Source organism: Dermacentor variabilis, unplaced genomic scaffold (genome assembly GCF_050947875.1).
Source record: "Dermacentor variabilis isolate Ectoservices unplaced genomic scaffold, ASM5094787v1 scaffold_29, whole genome shotgun sequence".
In the NCBI taxonomy this organism is placed as follows: domain Eukaryota; kingdom Metazoa; phylum Arthropoda; class Arachnida; order Ixodida; family Ixodidae; genus Dermacentor; species Dermacentor variabilis.
Window position 1 is genome coordinate 229559 of NW_027460467.1, and position 23873 is coordinate 253431.

Below are 23873 nucleotides of genomic sequence, written 5' to 3' on the forward strand. Positions count from 1 at the left end.
ACTCTCGAAGGCCAGTCCAGAAGGAGTCACATTGCCGAACAATTCGCGATAGTGTTCCACAAAAGCTTTCTCAATCGACGAAGCGTCTGACGTCACCTCGTTTTGAAGACGTATCTGTTGGATCTCATTTCTTGACGCGTGACGCTTTTCATCGCTCATTGCCCGTTTGTTTGGTATCTCACCCATCCATAGGCGTTCGCTTCTAGCGCGTATAACTGCTGCTTTGTATCGCTCGGCGTCGATAACTTCAAGCTCGTGTCTTACTTTCTTTACGTTTTCAGCTAATAGATCGTGACCCGCATTTTGTGCGCTTGACAGATATTCTAGCTGTCTTTGCAGCTCTCTTTGTTTCTGTAATTTATCGTGCTGAAGGCTGCTTCCTCTTTCTATTGCAATGAACTTAACTTGAATCTTAAATTCCTCCCATGTGGCAGTAAAATATTCACCCTCATTTGTCATCAACTCTGTTATCTTTTCCTTAACTCTGCGCACAAATGGTTCATCATCAAGCAGCTTTTCGTTGAATTTCCACATAATCCAGTTGAATCGTGTTCTTTTAACTTTTTCCCCAATCGAGAAGCTTACGAGGCTATGGTCCGTGAACGATTGCGGTGCGACGTTATAACTATTACAAAGGGTGATCAAGTCGTCAGAAACATACACTCTGTCCAGCCTTGCTCGGCTATTTCGCTGAATGTGCGTGTACTGCGGAATCATACCATCAGTGAGGACTAGGCCCACATCTTCTAAGTTGTGGTCTTCAATTAGTCTGCTCAAAAGGAGAGCACTTTTATCGCGAACCCTTTCCCTTTTTAGTCGGTCTTCCGGAGAACACACACAGTTAAAATCACCAAGTAATATGACAAAGCGATCACATTTTAGATATTGCTCGATACATTCAAAAAACAAAAATCGATCATTCACATTGTTTGGCGCATAAACGCATACGAGCCGCCACAAATCGTGGGAAAAAGAAAAATCTACAATAAGCAAGCGGCCAGTTTCAGAAACAGTTACACTTTCTTCAATAATACCAGCACTCTTCCGTATTAACAACGCACATCCGCCTGATGTGCCATTCGCATGGCACACGCACACATTGTAATGCGCCGTGAAAGGCGTCACCATGCGATCGGTCTGCTCTTGGGTTTCGACCTTAGTTTCTTGTAAGGCAACTACATCGAGTTCCTTCTCCATACACAAGCGGCTAAGTTGATACTGCCCCCTTCGCGCTCCAAGGCCACGGACATTTAACGTGGCAACTCTCAGTGCTCTCTCTAGTTTCACCGCCATTTATCTGCAAAAGCAAGCCGATCGCACGGTGTCGCTGAAGAACAAGCGATCCAGACACACTGTAGAAAAATTTGCATGCATAACTTTTGCACTGAAAACCGCTCGATCCACACGCGTACCTTTAGAGCGTACGCGAAGCCCGATTCCAAAAAGGACGCCATCTCTTCACGACGTTAGTCCGGGCGCCCCAGTAGGCGCCGAGTCCTACTTAGGCGGTTTTGCCGCCGGCCGTCTGTCCGGCGGGATGTTTGGCTTCGGGCGCACGGGCACACGACGACCCGCCTGCGCTTTTGGCGGCGGCTCGTCTTTGGCCCCGTTGTCAAGGTTGCCGTCCAGGCTGCCGTCCAGGTTGCCGGTCGAGTCCCTCGCTCTTTTCATAGCCACATTGCTTGCACTCGATTCTTCGACGTCCATCAAGGGAGTTGCCGGTCCGTGCTCCGTGGCGGCCTCCTCGGCAGTGGCGGATTTTGCGGCCGATTCTTCGTTGGCTCCTTCGTCGCATGGCCTTTGCACTGCATCTTTCGGGCTCGTAGGCAGCACATTTACCACCTTCGTGGCTTTAGCAGCCGGCACATAAGGTGTTGCAACTATGTCCGCCGGTGGTACTAGCACGCGGGAAGCCTCATCAACGTCAGCCTCATCCATTAACAGGTCAGCCACGTCCTCTCGAAGCGCAGGTCCTGCGACGGATGCGTAAGTCTTAACACATTCCGTATCCTGGTGGCCGTAGCGACGGCATACTGCACATTTCGGGACGCGGCAGTCACGTCGGACATGTCCGGTGTTTCGGCACTTCAGGCAAAAGGGTGCTCTGCCCGGTACCACAACTAGGGTCTGCTCACCAGCTACACGAAGTTGATGGGGCAGGTCTTCTACGGTCATACCCGTCTTCAGAACCAGGGACACCGCCCGTGTCGACGATGCTTTATCTTGAACTCCTTGGACACGCCACTTTTCATGGAAAACGTCCGTGACCTTTCCGAACGGTAACAGGGCTGTCCGTATATCCTCGTCCGACACGTTATGAAGCATCCAATGCAACTTCAGCCGCACGGCCTGATTGGCGGGATCAACGACAATGCACCGATGTTCATTCACCTTGAGGTTCTTGGCGCTTGAAAGCTTTTTCACGCCTTCGTCGCTCTTGAAAGTAACCGCCCAAACGTGGCTCATCTGATACGCCCCTAGGGCGATGACATCGGCAAGTAGGCCTAAGCTAGCCAACGCATCTCGGAAATGTTCCACACGATACGGCCTGGCACGCACATCCGCATGCAGAAAAACTGTATTTAAAACTATCCGACCTGTCGGCAATTGAGGCAGCAAAACTTGGTATTCCGGGTCTTCTGAGGCAAAACTCCTGGTACCGCGGCCCTGCTGGGCCGCTGAAGCCGCTCCTACGGAGCTCATGATCGGCACGTCCGCTCGCTAGCGCGGCAGAAAGCCGAATCCTGAACCACCGACGCGAAGTTGCTGACTGCTATACATTAGTTTGGATTGTTCCGCTTCATCCGGCAGCTCTTTTCAGAAAAAGAAACTGCGTCGGCCGGGAATCGAACCCGGGCCACCCGCGTGGCAGGCGAGTATTCTACCACTGAACCACCGACGCGAAGTTGCGGACTGCTATACATTAGTTTGGATTGTTCCGCTTCATCCGGCAGCTCTTTTCAGAAAAAGAAACTGCGTCGGCCGGGAATCGAACCCGGGCCACCCGAGTGGCAGGCGAGTATTCTATCTTTTTTTTTATTTATTGCCGGTCTTCGACATTACTCAGACGGCACAGTTAGCACACACTTGGGTATCACAAATTCCAACCGTTGGAGGAGGAAAAAAAAACGGAAGGTGCGTAAGGAAAGAAACCGCACAATAAAGCCGTCTGTCCATATTGGACTGGCTTTGTCATACTAAAATTCCTTCATGGCTGTCAGGGGTTCTAGCCTCGACAGCCAATCCGGTACACATTCTTGTATTTTATGGATTTCAATAAATCGCGACATACATTCCTTGAAGTAAGCACGAGCTGGCCTAGCATCAGGATCGCAATGGTACCCTGCCATACGAGCCCGCCATATACAGTGTAGAGCATTTAACATAACAAAGTCATAGGGAACCCCGTCGTCATCTTTAATGGCCAGATACCTGATACCTTGGGGGTCCACCGGCAGCTCTTTCTTCAGGGTTCGCTTTAAGACGTCCCAGAAGAAAACTGCCGCCCAGCAATGTAGGAAAACGTGATCTATATTTTCGGGCTTCTTGCATATCAAGCAGTGCGACCCCCAAGGTACGAGACAACCCCGTTCCTCCAGAAACGTCTTCACGGAGAGCGTTCCTGTGTGTAGCTTAAAGAAGAAGGTCTTTACCCCTGGTGGCACCTGCATCTGTTTTACTCTTTTAAGTACATCCTGTCCTGGCCCTCCACTGTATATGGCTCTGTATAAGGGCACTGGGAAAACAATGTCGCATACATCTCTATACAATGTTTTCCTTTTCACATCACAAAGGTAATCATTTGTAAAACGAACAGAAAGGAAGCGTACACTGTCAACAACTTCCTAGGCGAGTATTCTACCACTGAACCACCGACGCGAAGTTGCTGACTTCTATACATTAGTTTGGATTGTTCCGCTTCATCCGGCAGCTCTTTTCTGAAAAAGAAACTGCGTCGGCCGGGAATCGAAACCCGGGCCACCCGCGTGGCAGGCGAGTATTCTACCACTTTTTTTTTTATTTTATGCCGGTTTTCGACATAACACTGAATATACAAATACTACACACATGTCAGGAATACAAGCTTGCGGGGAAGAAAAAAAGAAAAGAAAAATTACAATAATGCCGACTGTCCGTATGGGACCGGCGTCGTCAAAATAAAATTCCTTCATGGCTGTCAGAGCTTCTAGCCTCGACAGCCAATCCGGTGCACATTCTTGCAATTTCTGTACATCAACGAACCGCGACATACATTCTCTAAAATATATGTGAACCGGGCGGGCGTCGGCATCGCAATGGTACCCTGCCATGCGAGCCCGCCATATACAGTGGAGTGCATTCAACATAATAAAGTCGTATGGAACTCCCTCTTCATCCTTAATTGGCAGATACCGGATCCCTTGGGGGTCTACAGGTAATTCTCTCTTCAGTGTTCGCTTCAAGACGTCCCAGAAGAACATAGCCGCCCAGCAGTGCAAGAACACGTGATCGATGGTTTCGGGCTTCTTGCAGATCAAGCAGTGTGAACCCCACGGCACAAGACAGCCTCGCTCTTCCATAAATGTCTTCACGGAAAGTGTTCCAGTGTGGAGCTTAAAAAAGAAGGTTTTAACCCCTGGTGGCACCTGCATGCGTTTCACCCGTTTAAGGACGTCTTGTCCTGGCCCTCCACTGTATATGGCTCTGTATAAGGGCACTGGGAACACAATGTCGCACACATCATTATACAGTGTTTTCCTTTTCACTTGACATAGATAATCTTTTGAAAAACGAACTGAAAGGAAGCGCACACTGTCGACCACTTCCTTAAGATAACCCCGAAGTTTTCCGGTCATGCTTGCCGTACTAACAACATACGCCGGCAATGCGTCGCTCAACCTGAGTTGACATACGGTGCGCAGAAAAGGATCGCGCACATCTCGAAAAAACAAAAAGCGGTTGACAAGTTGTCGAACAAAAAGATGTGCCAAGCCAACACCCCCGTCCTTCACTCTTCTAAACAAATTGGTTCGGCTAGCTCTCTCCCATGCTGATCCCCAGATGAAGACCGCGAACACTCTGTGCAGCCTTTGCACATTTGCCCTGGAACAATGCAACACTTGCATAACATAATATAACTTCGCTATAAAAAACATATTACAAATTGTCGCCCTTGAAAAAATAGACTGGTTAGTGCTTGTCCATCTGTCCACTTTTTCTTTCGTTTCATTAGTTCGGTTCCTCCAGTACTCATCGCTGCTCTTGTACCTGTCGAGGGGAACACCCAGATACTTCGTCGGAGTTTTCACCCAGTTGACATTGGCGAAGTATTCCGGTGCCGAAGACCACTCCCCGTGCCACAGCCCGAGGGATTTGCCCCAATTGACTTTGCTGCCCGTGACGTCACAGAAATGATTTACTACAGCAATTGTTTCAGTCACACTTGGTTCGTCTGTGCAACACACTGCAACGTCATCAGCATACGCTAGCAGCTTCACTTAGGATTCTGCCAATCTAAAACCACGTATATTGTTATTTGCGGTAATGGCCACACACATTGCTTCTATGTATATAGCAAATAACAGAGGACTGAGGGGACAGCCTTGGCGCACTGAACGCATGATGTTAATGGGGGCCCCCAGCGACTTATTAACAATTAACCTTGTAGTGCAGTTCTGGTACGCCAAGGCCACACCCTCAGTGATGATGGTACCGACATTAACATGATCCAATATGGAGAACAAAATAACGTGAGCGACGCAATCGAACGCTTTCTCAAGATCAAGCTGAAGAACTGCAACGCCGCCACCGGTGACGTCACAGCACTCGAGCACACACCGCATCTTATGGATGTTAGAAAAAATTGTCCGCCCTTTGATTCCACAAGTTTGATGGTCTGTGACGATTTCCTTTATGACACTTTGAAGTCTGGTCGCTAAAATCTTCATAAATATCTTGTAATCCACATTTGTTAGTGATATGGGCCTATAGGATGATACGAATCTCAGTTTATCTAATTTATCGTTCTTCGGAATTAGAATGGTGTGCGCTTTCCCAAAAGAAGGTGGCAATGATTTCTGCTCGTACGCTTCATTAAATACTTCTACTAATAAAGGGGCCAGTTCTCTTTTCAATGTCTTATATTAGGCGGCGCTGAGTCCATCTGGTCCCGGTGAATTGCCCAAGTTTATATCGTCGATTGCCTTTTCGACTTCCCTCTCCGTTATTTTCCCTTCTAATCGCTCCTTAGCTTCATCACTCAAACGCGGCATGCGGTGCAGAAAGTCCGCTTTGAAACCCTCTAAATTCGCTTCCTGAAATGCAAAGAGCGACTGATAGTATTGGAAGAAGGCGTGTGCTATGCTCTCGTTGTCGTCAACAACAGCTCCATTCATTAAAAGTTGATCGACATGGTTTCGTCTTCCGTGTGCCTTCTCTAAACCGAGCGCCCTTTTAGTGGGCGTCTCCCCTGCCGCCAGTGCATCTGCTCTTGCTCGCACGATGGCACCTTGATAACGTTCTTTGTCGAACTGTTCAAGCTTTTCCTTGACGCTCCGCACATCGTCTTTGTACAGACCAGGCTCTCTGCACTCAAGCGTTATCAGCTGCTGAAGTAGTGTTCGCAAACCCTTTTCTTTATATTCCCTCTCAAATTTGAGGCAGCTTGACCTTTCTAAGGCTTTCATTTTAACTTTTTGTTTAACACATTCCCACTTTTCTGCTATTGTATCAGCCGCATCTTCGCGTATTTCATTAACCGCATCCCGCACTGCCTTTACAAAAGATGCATCATTTAATAACAAGTCATTGAGTTTCCATAGATGCCAATTAAATGCATGTTCCCGTTTCCTTATACCTATGTTACATTTTACCAGGCAGTGATCCGAAAATGACACGGGTACAACGCAATAACCGTGGCATCTTGGAATCGTGTCCAACGAAATGTACATGCGATCCAGTCGCGCATGACTACTGCCTTGAAAACGCGTAAATGTCACTTGACGCTCCCCTTCCAGACATTGAAAAACATCATCAAGTTCATTTTCATTAATTAATTTTGACAAAACGTCACTACTTCTATCACGCACGCCGGCATTGTTGGCTCGGTCTCTAGCACTCAACACACAATTGAAGTCCCCTAATAACACAACGCGCTTATTACAGCAAACATATTGTGAGAGGTTCGAACAAAAGAGCACACGCTCGTCTACAGAATTCGGCGCATAAACGCATATGACGCGAAACTCAAAGTCAGAGATCGTAAAGTCACATAAAACAATCCTTCCATCCAGACAGGACCACACACTTTGAATATGTAAACCCGGCAGCTTCTTCACAAAAAGAATAAACCCCCCGGAGGTGCCTACCGCATGACTCACCACCACAAAGTACCTAGTCGTGAATCGTCGCACCATGCTCCCGGTCTCCTCCTCTCCGTCAACCTTGGTTTCCTGGACGGCTAGTACGTCTATGTCATGGTCCGTTACCAACCGTAGGACCTGACATTGCCTACGACTAGCCGCCAACCCTCGCACATTTAGTGTGGCAATACTAAGTGACGGTATTTCATCCATCTTCATCTAGCGAGAAAAGTAGGCCCGGAGCATGGTGCTTACCCTTCACGACCAGCCCTTGGCTAGCCGCCTCCGGGGCCATCCGGCTTCCCGACATTGTTTGTCGTCGACACTTTGATCACAGGCTTTCTTTCAGGCGGCACATTCGGCTTTGGTTTGAAGCCCACCCGCCTGCCCTGGGGCGTCTTTGTCGGTGGTCCCTCGGTGGTGCTGGTCGCACCCTCGCCTTGGTCCTTGGTCTGGTCGTGGGGGCGTTTGACCGGGCCGCCAAGAGTCTCAGTCCGGTCGCCGTCTTTCACAGCCTCGTCCTGCTGCATTGCCGTCATACCGTTGTCGGGCGGGTCTTCACTAATGGTTCCCGTCGCGGGGCCCACAGCAGTCGCGCCCTGCGCCTTCCCACTCCGCTTCTCAGTACCTTGAGCAACGGTGCCTTCTGCGCCGACGGTCGACGTCTCGCCGACTGCCGCTGTCGGTACCAGGTCTCCGATGCCTGTAGCGGCGTCCTCCGTCTCGACCACGTCCATGACGTGCTCTGCGGCCACGTCGTTCACTGCTGGGCTTGTCACGGCGGCGTAGGATTTGACGCAGTCGGCGTCAACATGACCGAACCGTCTGCAGCGAGAACAGCGCGGAACTTTACACTCCCGGCGGACGTGCCCCGTGCCTTGGCAGCGCAGGCACTGCATGGGTCGGCCAGGGACGACCACCAATGCCAGCTCTCCGCCGACGCGGACCTGATGAGGAAGGTCTTCCATTTTCACGCCGCTTTTCAGCTTTAGAAGCACAGTCCTGGTTGTCGACGTCTTGTCGCCCAGGCCATGGACGCGCCACCTTTCCCGGCTTACCTCCTCCACCTTGCCGAAAGCCATGAACGCCGTCCGTATGTCCTCGTCTGCAACGCCATAGAGCAGCCAGTGAAGCCTAAGCTTCACCTGCTGGTCTTGCGGGTCCACGATGACACACCGTCTTCCCTTCACTTGCAGTTCCTTAAGGGCCATGAGGCGCTTCGTCGCAGTGGCGTCAGACAGGGTCACCGCCCAGACGTGGTTTATCTGGTACGCCCCTATGCATACCACGTCCGGCAGCAGTCCCGTCGGCAGAAGGGCGTCTCTAAAATCTTCGACCTTGTAAGGTCTGGCGCGTACATCACCGTGTAAAAACACGGTGTTAAAGGCAACTCGTCCTTTCGGCAGCTGAGGCAAAATAAACGGATAATCCTTATCGTCGTCGGTGATCCTGTTTCCGCGACCAAAAGTGGTCGCTGTCGCTGCCCCGGAAGAGGCCATGACCCTACGATCCGAACAGCTCGGCTGCCGGATGCAGAATGTCCACCGACGCGAAGTTGCAGACTGCTATACATTAGTTTGGATTGTTCCGCTTCATCCGGCAGCTCTTTTCAGAAAAAGAAACTGCGTCGGCCGGGAATCGAACCCGGGCCACCCGCGTGGCAGGCGAGTATTCTACCACTGAACCACCGACGCGAAGTTGCAGACTGCTATACATTAGTTTGGATTGTTCCGCTTCATCCGGCAGCTCTTTTCAGAAAAAGAAACTGCCTCGGCCGGGAATCGAACCCGGGCCACCCGCGTGGCAGGCGAGTATTCTACCACTGAACCACCGACGCGAAGTTGCGGACTGCTATACATTAGTTTGTATTGTACCGCTTCATCCGGCAGCTCTTTTCAGGAAAAGAAACTGCGTCGGCCGGGAATCGAACCCGGGCCACCCGCGTGGCAGGCGAGTATTCTACCACTGAACCACCGACGCGAAGTTTTTTTTTATTTATTACCGGTTTTCAATATAACATCGTACATATGAATTTCACACTCATGACACAAATGCAAGCCTCTTGCAAGAGAAAACGAAGGCGAGAAACAAAAAAGCGCTACAAAGCCGTCTATCCGCATAGGACTGACGTTGTCAAATTAAAATTCCTTCATGACTGTCAGAGGTTCGAGCCTCGACAGCCAATCCGGTACACACTTTTGCATTTTCTGCATTTCAATAAATAAGGACATACACTCTCTGAAATACATACGCGCTGGCCGAGCGTCGACGTCGCAATGGTACCCGGCCATGCGAGCTCGCCATATAGAGTGGAGGGCGTTCAGCATAATAAGATCATACGGTACTCCGTCTTCATCTTTAATTGGCAGATACCTGATCCCTTGGGGGTCCACCGGTAACTCGTTTTTCAGCGTTCGCTTTAGCACGTCCCAAAGGAAAACAGCCGCCCAGCAATGCAAAAAAACGTGATCAATGGTCTCCGGCTTCTGACAGATCAAGCAGTGGGATCCCCACGGCACAAGACAGCCTCGTTCTTCCACAAACGTTTTCACAGAGAGCGTTCCTGTGTGGAGCTTAAAAAAGAAGGTTTTAACCCCGGTGGCACCTGCATTCGTTTTACCCGTTTAAGGACGTCTTGTCCTGGCCCTCCACTGTATATGGTTCTGTATAACGGCACTGGGAACACAATGTCGCACACATCATTATACAGTTTTTTCCTTTTAACTTCAAACAGATAATCATTTGAAAAACGAACTGACAGGAAACGCACGCTGTCGACCACTTCCTTAAAATAACCTCGAAGTTTTCCGGTCATGCTTGCCGTACTAACAACATGTGTCGGCAATGCGTCGCTCAACCTGATCTGACATACGGTGCGCAGAAACGGATCTCGCACATCTCGAAAAAACAAAAAGCGGTTGACAAGTTGTCGAACAAAAAGATGCATCAAGCCCACACCCCCGTCCTTCACCCTTCTGAACAAATTTGTTCGGCTACATCTACCACCGACGCGAAGTTGCTGACTGCTATACATTAGTTTGGATCGTTCGGCTTCATCCGACAGCTCTCTTCAGAAAAAGAAACTGCGTCGGCCGGGAATCGAACACGGGCCACCCGCGTGGGAGGCCAGTATTCTACCACTGAACCACCGACGCGAAGTTGCTGACTGCTATACATTAGTTTGGATTGTTCCGCTTCACCCGGCAGCTCTTTTCAGAAAAAGAAACTGCGTCGGCCGGGAATCGAACCCGGGCCACCCGCGTGGCAGGCGAGTATTCTACCACTGAACCACCGACGCGAAGTTGCTGACTTCTATACATTAGTTTGGATCGTTCGGCTTCATCCGACAGCTCTCTTCAGAAAAAGAAACTGCGTCGGCCGGGAATCGAACCCGGGCCACCCGCGTGGCAGGCGAGTATTCTACCACTGAACCACCGACGCGAAGTTGCTGACTTCTATACATTAGTTTGGGTTGTTCCGCTTCATCCGGCAGCTCTTTTCAGAAAAAGAAACTGCGTCGGCCGGGAATCGAACCCGGGCCACCCGCGTGGCAGGCGAGTATTCTACCACTGAACCACCGACGCGAAGTTGCTGACTGCTATACATTAGTTTGGATTGTTCCGCTTCATCCGGCAGCTCTTTTCAGAAAAAGAAACTGCGTCGGCCGGGAATCGAACCCGGGCCACCCGCGTGGCAGGCGAGTATTCTACCACTGAACCACCGACGCGAAGTTGCTGACTGCTATACATTAGTTTGGATTGTTCCGCTTCATCCGGCAGCTCTTTTCAGAAAAAGAAACTGCGTCGGCCGGGAATCGAACCCGGGCCACCCGCGTGGCAGGCGAGTATTCTACCACTGAACCACCGACGCGAATTTGCAGACTGCTATACATTAGTTTGGATTGTTCCGCTTCATCCGGCAGCTCTTTTCAGAAAAAGAAACTGCGTCGGCCGGGAATCGAACCCGGGCCACCCGCGTGGCAGGCGACTATTCTACCACTGAACCACCGACGCGAAGTTGCTGACTGCTATACATTAGTTTGGATTGTTCCGCTTCACCCGGCAGCTCTTTTCAGAAAAAGAAACTGCGTCGGCCGGGAATCGAACCCGGGCCACCCGCGTGGCAGGCGAGTATTCTACCACTGAACCACCGACGCGAAGTTGCTGACTTCTATACATTAGTTTGGGTTGTTCCGCTTCATCCGGCAGCTCTTTTCAGAAAAAGAAACTGCGTCGGCCGGGAATCGAACCCGGGCCACCCGCGTGGCAGGCGAGTATTCTACCACTGAACCACCGACGCGAAGTTGCTGACTGCTATACATTAGTTTGGATTGTTCCGCTTCATCCGGCAGCTCTTTTCAGAAAAAGAAACCGCGTCGGCCGGGAATCTAACCCGGGCCACCCGCGTGGCAGGCGAGTATTCTACCACTGAACCACCGACGCGAAGTTGCTGACTGCTATACATTAGTTTGGATTGTTCCGCTTCATCCGGCAGCTCTTTTCAGAAAAAGAAACTGCGTCGGCCGGGAATCGAACCCGGGCCACCCGCGTGGCAGGCGAGTATTCTACCACTGAACCACCGACGCTTTTTTTTTTCTTTATTGCCTGCTTAGACATTAACACACAAAAAAAAGACAAATCCATATACACAGTGCACCCACATCACATCAGGTGGGATGGTCGCTAAAATTTCTTGAGGCACACCAGCTCATCAAGGATGCTAACCCAGTCTGGGGTTTCGCTTTGTGCACGATACACTTCTCGTAATAGTGACATACTTTCAATGAAGTTCTCTCGCGCAGAGCACACATTCACATCAGCATGACGTACAGCCATTCTTGTTTTCCACAAACTGTGGAGACCCAGCAACATGAACATGTCGAACGGTGGCCCGTCATCGCTTTCAACTGGAAGGAACCGAATTCCATAGGGGTTTATGGGGAGTTCTTTTTTAAGAGTGCGCTGCAAGATGTCCCAGTGAAAGACAGCATCCCAACACTCAATGAAGGCGTGTTCAATTGTTTCAGGCTTTTTACACAGCCGGCAATCGGTAGTCCAGGGTACGAATATTCCTTTCTGTTCTAGCCATACTTTAACGGGGAGGGTGTTCGTGTGTAAATGGAAAAAGAAAGTTTTCGCAGCAGGTCTTACAGGCATCCTTTTGACTCGTTTCAGCACATCTTTTCCTGGGCCTCCACAATAAACACTCCTATACAGTGGGATAGGTAACATACTGTCAACTAAATCTGCGTACAGTTTCTTTCTTCTCACTGAGCACAAGTACTCCAGCGAAAAACGTGCGCAGAGTATTCTAAAAGATGCAACGACTTCACGATAGTACCCAGTCGCTCTAGTGATAGCACTAGATGTGGACACAACAAATTCAGGCAGTTCTGTTGCCATTTTCGCCTGAATGACCGTACGGAGGAAAACATTTCTTTCATCTCGCAGGAAGATGAACCGCGATACGATCTGTCTAATGTACAAGTGTGAGAGCCCAAGGCCCCCATTTCGAACTGTGCGAAAAAGATTTGTTCGACTGGATCGCTCCCAAGTGGAGTTCCAGATGAAGGTAGCAAACACTCGATGCATTTTTTGAACGTTTACATGGGACATGAACATTACTTGCAGTATGTACCAAACTTTGGCAATTAAAAATATATTGCAAGCTGAAGCACGTGCAAACACTGACAATCCCCGGCCCTGCCATCCTTTTATCTTTTCTTTCATTGATTCTATTTGGCCGGTCCACAACTGTGTCGAGTCCCGATAGTGCTCAAGGGGCACTCCTAGATACAGTGGAGGCACTGTAGTCCACTGCATACCGGCGAATTTTGTGGGTGTCGCGTCCCAGCTTCCATGCCATATCCCAACACTTTTTTCGAAGTTTATCTGGGCACCAGTGTACCTACAAAAGGATCTTGCAAGGCGGACAGCCTCGACCACGCTTTCCCTGTCTTCACAAAAGACGGCGACGTCATCTGCATAAGCTAGCATTTTAACTTCTGCGGCGTGCAGCCTAAAACCACGAATGTTTTCATTCCGTATGACTGCCATACAAAAGGGTTCGAGGTACAGGGCAAAAAGCAAGGGAGACAAGGGACAGCCTTGCCGTACAGACGAGCGGAGTGGCACCCGCGAACTAAGACACTTATTAACTATAAGCTGCATGTAACAGTCTTCATAAGCCATTTTAACGCCATCTACAATGACGCTCCCAACATTACAGTACTGCAGTATAGCGAAAAGCACCTCATGTGACACCCGGTCGAACGCCTTCGCAAGGTCTAGCTGCAACATGGCCACCCGACCCCCAATGGCATCGCAACATTCAAGCACATTCCTTGCAATGTGGGTGTTCGTGAAAATGGTGCGGCCTTTAATGCCACACGTCTGGTGTGGCCCTACAAGCTGCTGAATCACGCTTTGAAATCGTCGAGCCAGTACTTTCATAAATATTTTGTAATCTGTGTTGTTCAGACTTATCGGTCTGTATGAACTTACTGAAAGGAGCTTTTCCCGTTCATCGGTTTTCGGAATTAATACTATGTGCGAAGTCTGGAATGAGGGTGGTACTTTTTTAAATTCATACGCCTCTGAGAGTAGTCGGTGCCATATACACGCAAACTCCTGACTGAATGCCTTGTAAAAAGCGGCGCCTAGGCCGTCCGGCCCTGGCGATTTGCCTGATGGCAGTTCTTCTATCGCCCTTTCAATCTCGGACACAGCTATTGGTCTCTCAAGACTTTCTCTAACGTCGTCATCCAACCTTGGCATCTCGCTCATGAATTCACTCTCGAAGGCCAGTCCAGAAGGAGTCACATTGCCGAACAATTCGCGATAGTGTTCCACAAAAGCTTTCTCAATCGACGAAGCGTCTGACGTCACCTCGTTTTGAAGACGTATCTGTTGGATCTCATTTCTTGACGCGTGACGCTTTTCATCGCTCATTGCCCGTTTGTTTGGTATCTCACCCATCCATAGGCGTTCGCTTCTAGCGCGTATAACTGCTGCTTTGTATCGCTCGGCGTCGATAACTTCAAGCTCGTGTCTTACTTTCTTTACGTTTTCAGCTAATAGATCGTGACCCGCATTTTGTGCGCTTGACAGATATTCTAGCTGTCTTTGCAGCTCTCTTTGTTTCTGTAATTTATCGTGCTGAAGGCTGCTTCCTCTTTCTATTGCAATGAACTTAACTTGAATCTTAAATTCCTCCCATGTGGCAGTAAAATATTCACCCTCATTTGTCATCAACTCTGTTATCTTTTCCTTAACTCTGCGCACAAATGGTTCATCATCAAGCAGCTTTTCGTTGAATTTCCACATGTTCCAGTTGAATCGTGTTCTTTTAACTTTTTCCCCAATCGAGAAGCTTACCAGGCTATGGTCCGTGAACGATTGCGGTGCGACGTTATAACTATTACAAAGGGTGATCAAGTCGTCAGAAACATACACTCTGTCCAGCCTTGCTCGGCTATTTCGCTGAATGTGCGTGTACTGCGGAATCATACCATCAGTGAGGACTAGGCCCACATCTTCTAAGTTGTGGTCTTCAATTAGTCTGCTCAAAAGGAGAGCACTTTTATCGCGAACCCTTTCCCTTTTTAGTCGGTCTTCCGGAGAACACACACAGTTAAAATCACCAAGTAATATGACAAAGCGATCACATTTTAGATATTGCTCGATACATTCAAAAAACAAAAATCGATCATTCACATTGTTTGGCGCATAAACGCATACGAGCCGCCACAAATCGTGGGAAAAAGAAAAATCTACAATAAGCAAGCGGCCAGTTTCAGAAACAGTTACACTTTCTTCAATAATACCAGCACTCTTCCGTATTAACAACGCACATCCGCCTGATGTGCCATTCGCATGGCACACGCACACATTGTAATGTGCCGTGAAAGGCGTCACCATGCGATCGGTCTGCTCTTGGGTTTCGACCTTAGTTTCTTGTAAGGCAACTACATCGAGTTCCTTCTCCATACACAAGCGGCTAAGTTGATACTGCCTCCTTCGCGCTCCAAGGCCACGGACATTTAACGTGGCAACTCTCAGTGCTCTCTCTAGTTTCACCGCCATTTATCTGCAAAAGCAAGCCGATCGCACGGTGTCGCTGAAGAACAAGCGATCCAGACACACTGTAGAAAAATTTGCATGCATAACTTTTGCACTGAAAACCGCTCGATCCACACGCGTACCTTTAGAGCGTACGCGAAGCCCGATTCCAAAAAGGACGCCATCTCTTCACGACGTTAGTCCGGGCGCCCCAGTAGGCGCCGAGTCCTACTTAGGCGGTTTTGCCGCCGGCCGTCTGTCCGGCGGGATGTTTGGCTTCGGGCGCACGGGCACACGACGACCTGCCTGCGCTTTTGGCGGCGGCTCGTCTTTGGCCCCGTTGTCAAGGTTGCCGTCCAGGCTGCCGTCCAGGTTGCCGGTCGAGTCCCTCGCTCTTTTCATAGCCACATTGCTTGCACTCGATTCTTCGACGTCCATCAAGGGAGTGGCCGGTCCGTGCTCCGTGGCGGCCTCCTCGGCAGTGGCGGATTTTGCGGCCGATTCTTCTTTGGCTCCTTCGTCGCATGGCCTTTGCACTGCATCTTTCGGGCTCGTAGGCAGCACATTTACCACCTTCGTGGCTTTAGCAGCCGGCACATAAGGTGTTGCAACTATGTCCGCCGGTGGTACTAGCACGCGGGAAGCCTCATCAACGTCAGCCTCATCCATTAACAGGTCAGCCACGTCCTCTCGAAGCGCAGGTCCTGCGACGGATGCGTAAGTCTTAACACATTCCGTATCCTGGTGGCCGTAGCGACGGCATACTGCACATTTCGGGACGCGGCAATCACGTCGGACATGTCCGGTGTTTCGGCACTTCAGGCAAAGGGGTGCTCTGCCCGGTACCACAACTAGGGTCTGCTCACCAGCTACACGAAGTTGATGGGGCAGGTCTTCTACGGTCATACCCGTCTTCAGAACCAGGGACACCGCCCGTGTCGACGATGCTTTATCTTGAACTCCTTGAACACGCCACTTTTCATGGAAAACGTCCGTGACCTTTCCGAACGGTAACAGGGCTGTCCGTATATCCTCGTCCGACACGTTATGAAGCATCCAATGCAACTTCAGCCGCACGGCCTGATTGGCAGGATCAACGACAATGCACCGATGTTCATTCACCTTGAGGTTCTTGGCGCTTGAAAGCTTTTTCACGCCTTCGTCGCTCTTGAAAGTAACCGCCCAAACGTGGCTCATCTGATACGCCCCTAGGGCGATGACATCGGCAAGTAGGCCTAAGCTAGCCAACGCATCTCGGAAATGTTCCACACGATACGGCCTGGCACGCACATCCGCATGCAGAAAAACTGTATTTAAAACTATCCGACCTGTCGGCAATTGAGGCAGCAAAACTTGGTATTCCGGGTCTTCTGAGGCAAAACTCCTGGTACCGCGGCCCTGCTGGGCCGCTGAAGCCGCTCCTACGGAGCTCATGATCGGCACGTCCGCTCGCTAGCGCGGCAGAAAGCCGAATCCCTGAACCACCGACGCGAAGTTGCAGACTGCTATACATTAGTTTGGATTGTTCCGCTTCATCCGGCAGCTCTTTTCAGAAAAAGAAACTGCGTCGGCCGGGAATCGAACCCGGGCCAACCGCGTGGCAGGCGAGTATTCTACCACTGAACCACCGACGCGAAGTTGCTGACTGCTGTACATTAGTTTGGATTGTTCCGCTTCATCCGGCAGCTCTTTTCAGAAAAAGAAACTGTGTCGGCCGGGAATCGAACCCGGGCCACCCGCGTGGCAGGCGAGTATTCTACCACTGAACCACCCGACTTGAAGTTGCTGACTGCTATACATTAGTTTGGATTGTTCCGCTTCATCCGGCAGCTCTTTTCAGGAAAAGAAACTGCGTCGGCAGGGAATCGAACCCGGGCGACCCGCGTGGCAGGCGAGTATTCTACCACTGAACCACCCACGCGAAGTTGCTGACTGCTATGCATTAGTTTGGATTGTTCCTCTTCATCCGGCAGCTCTTTTCAGAAAAAGAAACTGCGTCGGCCGGGAATCGAACCCGGGCCACCCGCGTGGCAGGCGAGTATTCTACCACTGAACCACCCGACTCGAAGTTGCAGACTGCTATACATTAGTTTGGATTGTTCCGCTTCATCCGGCAGCTCTTTCAGAAAAAGAAACTGCGTCGGCCGGGAATCGAACCCGGGCCAACCGCGTGGCAGGCGAGTATTCTACCACTGAACCACCGACGCGAAGTTGCTGACTGCTGTACATTAGTTTGGATTGTTCCGCTTCATCCGGCAGCTCTTTTCAGAAAAAGAAACTGTGTCGGCCGGGAATCGAACCCGGGCCACCCGCGTGGCAGGCGAGTATTCTACCACTGAACCACCCGACTCGAAGTTGCTGACTGCTATACATTAGTTTGGATTGTTCCGCTTCATCCGGCAGCTCTTTTCAGGAAAAGAAACTGCGTCGGCAGGGAATCGAACCCGGGCCACCCGCGTGGCAGGCGAGTATTCTACCACTGAACCACCGACGCGAAGTTGCTGACTGCTATGCATTAGTTTGGATTGTTCCTCTTCATCCGGCAGCTCTTTTCAGAAAAAGAAACTGCGTCGGCCGGGAATCGAACCCGGGCCACCCGCGTGGCAGGCGAGTATTCTACCACTGAACCACCGACGCGAAGTTGCTGACTGCTATACATTAGTTTGGTTTGTTCCGCTTCACCCGGCAGCTCTTTTTCAGAAAAAGAAACTGCGTCGGCCGGGAATCGAACCCGGGCCACCCGCGTGGCAGGCGAGTATTCTACCACTGAACCACCGACGCGAAGTTGCTGACTTCTATACATTAGTTTGGGTTGTTCCGCTTCATCCGGCAGCTCTTTTCAGAAAAAGAAACTGCGTCGGCCGGGAATTGAACCCGGGCCACCCGCGCGGCAGGCGCGTATTCTACCACTGAACCACAGACGCGAAGTTGCTGACTTCTATACATTAGTTTGGGTTGTTCCGCTTCATCCGGCAGCTCTTTTCAGAAAAAGAAACTTCGTCGGCCGGGAATCGAACCCGGGCCACCCGCGTGGCAGGCGAGTATTCTACCACTGAACCACCGACGCGAAGATGCAGACTGCTATACATTAGTTTGGATTGTTCCGCTTCATCCGGCAGCTCTTTTCAGAAAAAGAAACTGCGTCGGCCGGGAATCGAACTCGGGCCACCCGCGTGGCAGGCGAGTATTCTACCACTGAACCACCCGACTCGAAGTTGCTGACTGCTATACATTAGTTTGGATTGTTCCGCTTCATCCGGCAGCTCTTTTCAGGAAAAGAAACTGCGTCGGCAGGGAATCGAACCCGGGCCACCCGCGTGGCAGGCGAGTATTCTACCACTGAACCACCGACGCGAAGTTGCTGACTGCTATGCATTAGTTTGGATTGTTCCGCTTCATCCGGCAGCTCTTTTCAGAAAAGGAAACTGCGTCGGCCGGGAATCGAACCCGGGCCACCCGCGTGGCAGGCGAGTATTCTACCACTGAACCACCGACGCGAAGTTGCTAACTGCTATACATTAGTTTGGATCGTTCCGCTTCATCCGACAGCTCTCTTCAGAAAAAGAAACTGCGTCGGCCGGGAATCGAAGCCGGGCCACCCACGTGGCAGGCGAGTATTCTACCACTGAACCACCGACGCGAAGTTGCTGACTGCTATACATTAGTTTGGATTGTTCCGCTTCATCCGGCAGCTCTTTTCAGAAAAGGAAACTGCGTCGGCCGGGAATCGAACCCGGGCCACCCGCGTGGCAGGCGAGTATTCTACCACTGAACCACCGACGCGAAGTTGCTAACTGCTATACATTAGTTTGGATCGTTCCGCTTCATCCGACAGCTCTCTTCAGAAAAAGAAACTGCGTCGGCCGGGAATCGAAGCCGGGCCACCCACGTGGCAGGCGAGTATTCTACCACTGAACCACCGACGCGAAGTTGCTGACTGCTATACATTAGTTTGGATTGTTCCGCTTCATCCGGCAGCTCTTTTCAGAAAAGGAAACTGCGTCGGCCGGGAATCGAACCCGGGCCACCCGCGTGGCAGGCGAGTATTCTACCACTGAACCACCGACGCGAAGTTGCTGACTGCTATACATTAGTTTGGATTGTTCCGCTTCATCCGGCAGCTCTTTTCAGAAAAAGAAACTGCGTCGGCCGGGAATCGAACCCGGGCCACCCGCGTGGCAGGCGAGTATTCTACCTCTGAACCACCGACGCTTTTTTTTTTCTTTATTGCCAGTACTCGACATAACACAACACAAATTCCTAAATGATATAAACAAAGACCAAAGAAGCAAAAAGGGATGAATACACAAACGGAACAAGGAAGAGTAATATTTACATTCGCTGCCGTCCGCTACTGTGGCACGACGTTGTCGGATTAAAATTCCTTTAGTGCTGTAAGGGGTTCAACCCTCGACAGCCACTCAGGAACAGACTGTTGCATCTTCATCACTTCCACATACCGTTGCATGGATTCACAAAAGTACAGACGCGCCGGTCGGGCATCCGGGTCACAATGGTAACCCGCCATTCTTGCGCGCCATAAACAGTGGAGGCCCGTAAGCATGATCAGGTCGTACGGGAAACCTTCGTCGTCATATACTGGCAGAAACCTGATTCCGTGGGGATCTATAGGTAGCTCCTTTTTTAGAGTCCTTTGTAACACGTCCCAGAAAAAGACCCCTTCCCAACAGTGGATGAAGACATGATCTATGCTTTCTGTTTTTTTACATATAAGGCAGTGGGTTCCCCATGGCATGTAGAACCCACGTTGTTCAAGGAAGAACTTAAAAGGTAGAGTACCGGTGTGTAATTTAAAGAAGAACGATTTAGTGGCTGGTTGAACTGGCATCTTCTTCACCCTTTTCAATACATCTAGGCCTGGGCCTCCACTGTACGGGGCTCTGTACATAGGTACCAGCAAAACACTGTCACATAAATCACGATATAACTTTTTCCGTTTTACACTCCACAAATATGCACTTGAAAAACGAACACGCAAAAAGGAAACACTCTGAACTATTTCCCGAAAGAAACCACGGACTGGTCCTGGCATTATTTCCGTACCTACAACGAATTCGGGAAGTGATCTTGACAGCCTCATTTGGATCACCGTGCGCAGAAATGGGTCGTTTGTATCTCGAAAGAAGGAGAATCTATTCACCAGTTCACGCAGGAAGAGGTGCGCCAACCCCAGACCACCATCCTTCACGCGGCGGAAGAGATTATCTCGGCTACATCGCTCCCAGCTTGATGCCCACACGAATACAGCGAACACGCGGTGCAGTTTCTGCACATTAATACGAGAGCACTGTAGTACCTGCATTACGTACCAGATCTTTGTCACGAGAAACATGTTGCACGCTGTAGCTCTCGCGAATATTGACAAGTAACAGGCGTTCCATCGGTCGGCTTTTTCTTTTAGTTGTTTTGTCCGCTCCTTCCAGTACTCGCTACTGTCCTTGTAGGCATCAAGGGGTGCTCCAAGGTACTTCACTGGCGTCGTGACCCAGTTTACGTTCGAAAAGTGGCCTGGTGTAGACGCCCATCTTCCATGCCAAAACCCCAAACATTTCTGCCAGTTAACGTAGCTGTTAGTGACGTTACCAAGCTTTTTGACGATATTCACAGTATTCAATACACTTTGTTTGTCCTTACAGCACACAGCCACATCGTCAGCGTATGCCAGTAGCTTCACTTCTGCTGATTGAAGACTAAACCCCTTAATACATTCATTTTCAATGATGGCCAGACATAGCGTTTCTATGTAGACACAAAACAGGAGTGGACTGAGTGGACAACCCTGGCGAACGGAGCGCTTCACGTTAATGGGGGCCCCCAACATCTGATTAATTATAAGTCTGGTATAGCAGCTCCGGTACGCCATGGTCACCCCTTCAGTGATTATGTGGCCAAAATTAACGTGTTCAAGGATGGTAAGCAATATGTCGTGAGAAACACAATCAAACGCCTTCTCCAAGTCTAGCTGGAGGATGGCTACTGCATCGCACATGGCGTCACAACACTCCAGCACACACTTCATTTTATGGATGTTAGTGAAAATGGTTCTTCCACGAATACCACACGTCTGGTGTGGGCCGACTACTTCCTGAATAACTGACTGGACCCGTCGTGCCAACACCTTCATCAATATTTTGTAGTCGCAGTTAGTAAGCGCTATGGGTCTGTAGGAGGAAAGTTGCTTGAGCTTTTCGGTCTCTTCTGTTTTCGGTATTAGTACTGTATGGGACTGGCCAAAGGATGGTGGAAGTATTTTCAGTTCATATGCTTCCTGGAAAACTGCTGTTAAGATAGGAGCTAGGTGGCTTTTGAACGATTTGTACCATGCGGCACAAAGACCGTCTGGACCTGGCGACTTCCCAGGATTCAGGTCTTAGATGGCTTTCATCACTTCATGTTCTGTTAATGGTCGTTCTAAGGTTTCTTTAACCTCACTCGACAGCTGTGGGATTCGTTGCAAAAATAATTTCTTGAAATCGTGCATGTTGACAGGCCTGAATGTAAAAAGTTCTTTGTAATGCTCAAAGAAAGCACGCCCTATATTATTGTTATCCGTTAATACCACCCCTTCATATTCGATAGCCTCAATCTGCTTACGTCTCGAGTGCTTTTTTTCTAACCCCAGTGCTCTTTTCGTTGGCGTTTCCCCGCATGATAGCCTTTCTGCTCTGGCGCGCACTAGCGCACCTCGGAAGCGATCTTCGTCGAATACCTCGAGCTTCTTCTTAACGGCGCGCATATCTTGTTGATAGGCGCCAGGTTGCATGCATTCAAGCTTCGCAAATTTTTCTAGCAATGTTGTTAAATCCTTTTCTCTGGCCTTTTGTTCATATCGCAGTACGCTACTTCTTTCGATTGCCTTCAATTTAATGCTTTGCTTCAGCAACTCCCATTCCTCACCAAATTTCGTAGAACTGTCTGTTCCAAAAGAATTCAGAGTAGCCACTACATTTTCGTTAAAAGTTTCATCCCGTAACAGCTCTGCATTCAATTTCCACAGTTCCCAGACGAACTTGTTTCGTTCTTTCTTCCTGCCCACCGTGCATTTTACCAGGCAGTGGTCAGAATATGATATGGCCGTAACTGTGTAGCACTGGCATTTTTCAACTAAATCATATGAAAGATAGATACGGTCTAAGCGTGCGTGACTTGTGCCCTGAAAGTGAGTGTAGCTTACGTCTCCGTGACCGCGAAAACATTCTGCGATATCTTCTAATTCGAATTCGTGTGTGATCTGCGCCAGGATATCACTACTTTTGTCACAAACCACGCGACGCGTAGACCTATCCTCAGCTTTCAATACGCAGTTGAAGTCGCCTACACAGGCTATCATTTTTTGCACATGTAAATGATGCTTTAAACTCAAAAAGAAATTTGCCTTCTCTTGCACAGTATTAGGCGCATAAATGCAAAACACGCGCCATTGGACATTACAATAGCTGAAGTCACAAAAGACAAGTCGACCAGAAGTACAGGAGAAGTAACCACCCATAACAATACCAGGGAGCTTCCTCACGAACAGCACACACCCTGCCGAAGTCCCTAAGGCGTGGCTCACTACCGTATAGTAGTTATACGTGAATCTTTGCACCATGCTCCCGGTCTCCTCCTCGCCGTCTACCTTGGTTTCTTGCACGGCTAAAACGTCGAGGTCGTGGTCCACTAGTAGTCTGTAAACCTGACTCTGTTTCCTTTTGGCGGCCAGACCTCGAACGTTTAGCGTGCCGAGGCTAAGCGACGGGTTGGTAGCCATTATTGGTGAAAACCGGAGGGGAGAAGGCCCGGAGCATGGTGCTCACCTTAACGTCTAGCTGACCGCTAGACGCCTCCGTGGCCATCCGGCGGCCGTCGCCCGGGTTCCTCTTTGGTCGGCTTCGGGGTAAGCCTACGGTCAGTCTCCAAGTTCGGCTTAGGCTTGAGGGTGGAGCGCCTTCCAGGTAGCGTCTTAGCGGGTGGTGCCTCGGAGTCACCGCCAGCCTTTCCGTCAACTTTCTCCTCGTGCTGCAGGGATCTCTTGACCGGTGCCGAGACGGATTCGACGCGGGCGCTAGCAGGGGTCGCGTTGTCGTCCGCCTCTGCCTGCGTTGCATCCGTAGCTGGCTGGTGGCTCTCATTTTCATGCGGGGCCGTCTTCACGCTCTCGACTGTAGCTGCTGGTTCTTTGGGGGGAGGGATATTCCTTCCTCCTTCGGCTTGCTTGGTCGTCGCGCCGGTTTCTGCCGCCACTTTGCCGTTTCCAGCTCCCGTGGCCGCTTCCTCCGCCTCGGTCACGTCCATTACATGGTCTAACGTCGACGGCTCGCTCTCCGCCGAACCCGCGGCTACTGCGTATGAACGCACACAGTCCGCGTCGTTGTGTCCAAAAAGCCTGCACCGCGAGCAACGGGGAACCTTGCATTCACGACGAACGTGGCCAGAGCCTCGGCAGCGCAGGCACTGCATGGGACGTCCTGGG

General features: G+C 50.3%; 26 non-coding genes across 26 annotated transcripts; all 26 read right to left on the reverse strand.

The window, feature by feature from the left end:
- Positions 1-2831: 2831 nt before the first annotated feature.
- Positions 2832-2902, reverse strand: TRNAG-GCC (transfer RNA glycine (anticodon GCC)). The gene has a single exon. It is a non-coding gene; the product is annotated as a tRNA-Gly (tRNA).
- Positions 2903-8963: 6061 nt separating this feature from the next.
- On the reverse strand, positions 8964-9034 carry TRNAG-GCC (transfer RNA glycine (anticodon GCC)). Its single transcript has one exon. It is a non-coding gene; the product is annotated as a tRNA-Gly (tRNA).
- A 72-nt stretch (positions 9035-9106) lies between these two features.
- Positions 9107-9177, reverse strand: TRNAG-GCC (transfer RNA glycine (anticodon GCC)). The gene has a single exon. It is a non-coding gene; the product is annotated as a tRNA-Gly (tRNA).
- A 72-nt stretch (positions 9178-9249) lies between these two features.
- TRNAG-GCC (transfer RNA glycine (anticodon GCC)) lies at positions 9250-9320 on the reverse strand. Its single transcript has one exon. It is a non-coding gene; the product is annotated as a tRNA-Gly (tRNA).
- Positions 9321-10424: 1104 nt separating this feature from the next.
- On the reverse strand, positions 10425-10495 carry TRNAG-CCC (transfer RNA glycine (anticodon CCC)). Its single transcript has one exon. It is a non-coding gene; the product is annotated as a tRNA-Gly (tRNA).
- Positions 10496-10567: 72 nt separating this feature from the next.
- TRNAG-GCC (transfer RNA glycine (anticodon GCC)) lies at positions 10568-10638 on the reverse strand. Its single transcript has one exon. It is a non-coding gene; the product is annotated as a tRNA-Gly (tRNA).
- Positions 10639-10710: 72 nt separating this feature from the next.
- TRNAG-GCC (transfer RNA glycine (anticodon GCC)) lies at positions 10711-10781 on the reverse strand. The gene has a single exon. It is a non-coding gene; the product is annotated as a tRNA-Gly (tRNA).
- A 72-nt stretch (positions 10782-10853) lies between these two features.
- Positions 10854-10924, reverse strand: TRNAG-GCC (transfer RNA glycine (anticodon GCC)). The gene has a single exon. It is a non-coding gene; the product is annotated as a tRNA-Gly (tRNA).
- Positions 10925-10996: 72 nt separating this feature from the next.
- Positions 10997-11067, reverse strand: TRNAG-GCC (transfer RNA glycine (anticodon GCC)). The gene has a single exon. It is a non-coding gene; the product is annotated as a tRNA-Gly (tRNA).
- Positions 11068-11139: 72 nt separating this feature from the next.
- On the reverse strand, positions 11140-11210 carry TRNAG-GCC (transfer RNA glycine (anticodon GCC)). Its single transcript has one exon. It is a non-coding gene; the product is annotated as a tRNA-Gly (tRNA).
- Positions 11211-11282: 72 nt separating this feature from the next.
- Positions 11283-11353, reverse strand: TRNAG-GCC (transfer RNA glycine (anticodon GCC)). The gene has a single exon. It is a non-coding gene; the product is annotated as a tRNA-Gly (tRNA).
- A 72-nt stretch (positions 11354-11425) lies between these two features.
- On the reverse strand, positions 11426-11496 carry TRNAG-GCC (transfer RNA glycine (anticodon GCC)). Its single transcript has one exon. It is a non-coding gene; the product is annotated as a tRNA-Gly (tRNA).
- Positions 11497-11568: 72 nt separating this feature from the next.
- On the reverse strand, positions 11569-11639 carry TRNAG-GCC (transfer RNA glycine (anticodon GCC)). The gene has a single exon. It is a non-coding gene; the product is annotated as a tRNA-Gly (tRNA).
- Positions 11640-11711: 72 nt separating this feature from the next.
- On the reverse strand, positions 11712-11782 carry TRNAG-GCC (transfer RNA glycine (anticodon GCC)). Its single transcript has one exon. It is a non-coding gene; the product is annotated as a tRNA-Gly (tRNA).
- A 72-nt stretch (positions 11783-11854) lies between these two features.
- On the reverse strand, positions 11855-11925 carry TRNAG-GCC (transfer RNA glycine (anticodon GCC)). Its single transcript has one exon. It is a non-coding gene; the product is annotated as a tRNA-Gly (tRNA).
- A 5038-nt stretch (positions 11926-16963) lies between these two features.
- On the reverse strand, positions 16964-17034 carry TRNAG-GCC (transfer RNA glycine (anticodon GCC)). The gene has a single exon. It is a non-coding gene; the product is annotated as a tRNA-Gly (tRNA).
- A 502-nt stretch (positions 17035-17536) lies between these two features.
- Positions 17537-17607, reverse strand: TRNAG-GCC (transfer RNA glycine (anticodon GCC)). The gene has a single exon. It is a non-coding gene; the product is annotated as a tRNA-Gly (tRNA).
- A 216-nt stretch (positions 17608-17823) lies between these two features.
- Positions 17824-17894, reverse strand: TRNAG-GCC (transfer RNA glycine (anticodon GCC)). Its single transcript has one exon. It is a non-coding gene; the product is annotated as a tRNA-Gly (tRNA).
- Positions 17895-17966: 72 nt separating this feature from the next.
- TRNAG-GCC (transfer RNA glycine (anticodon GCC)) lies at positions 17967-18037 on the reverse strand. Its single transcript has one exon. It is a non-coding gene; the product is annotated as a tRNA-Gly (tRNA).
- A 73-nt stretch (positions 18038-18110) lies between these two features.
- On the reverse strand, positions 18111-18181 carry TRNAG-GCC (transfer RNA glycine (anticodon GCC)). The gene has a single exon. It is a non-coding gene; the product is annotated as a tRNA-Gly (tRNA).
- A 215-nt stretch (positions 18182-18396) lies between these two features.
- TRNAG-GCC (transfer RNA glycine (anticodon GCC)) lies at positions 18397-18467 on the reverse strand. The gene has a single exon. It is a non-coding gene; the product is annotated as a tRNA-Gly (tRNA).
- Positions 18468-18683: 216 nt separating this feature from the next.
- Positions 18684-18754, reverse strand: TRNAG-GCC (transfer RNA glycine (anticodon GCC)). Its single transcript has one exon. It is a non-coding gene; the product is annotated as a tRNA-Gly (tRNA).
- Positions 18755-18826: 72 nt separating this feature from the next.
- On the reverse strand, positions 18827-18897 carry TRNAG-GCC (transfer RNA glycine (anticodon GCC)). The gene has a single exon. It is a non-coding gene; the product is annotated as a tRNA-Gly (tRNA).
- A 215-nt stretch (positions 18898-19112) lies between these two features.
- On the reverse strand, positions 19113-19183 carry TRNAG-GCC (transfer RNA glycine (anticodon GCC)). The gene has a single exon. It is a non-coding gene; the product is annotated as a tRNA-Gly (tRNA).
- Positions 19184-19398: 215 nt separating this feature from the next.
- Positions 19399-19469, reverse strand: TRNAG-GCC (transfer RNA glycine (anticodon GCC)). The gene has a single exon. It is a non-coding gene; the product is annotated as a tRNA-Gly (tRNA).
- A 72-nt stretch (positions 19470-19541) lies between these two features.
- TRNAG-GCC (transfer RNA glycine (anticodon GCC)) lies at positions 19542-19612 on the reverse strand. Its single transcript has one exon. It is a non-coding gene; the product is annotated as a tRNA-Gly (tRNA).
- Positions 19613-23873: the final 4261 nt, after the last annotated feature.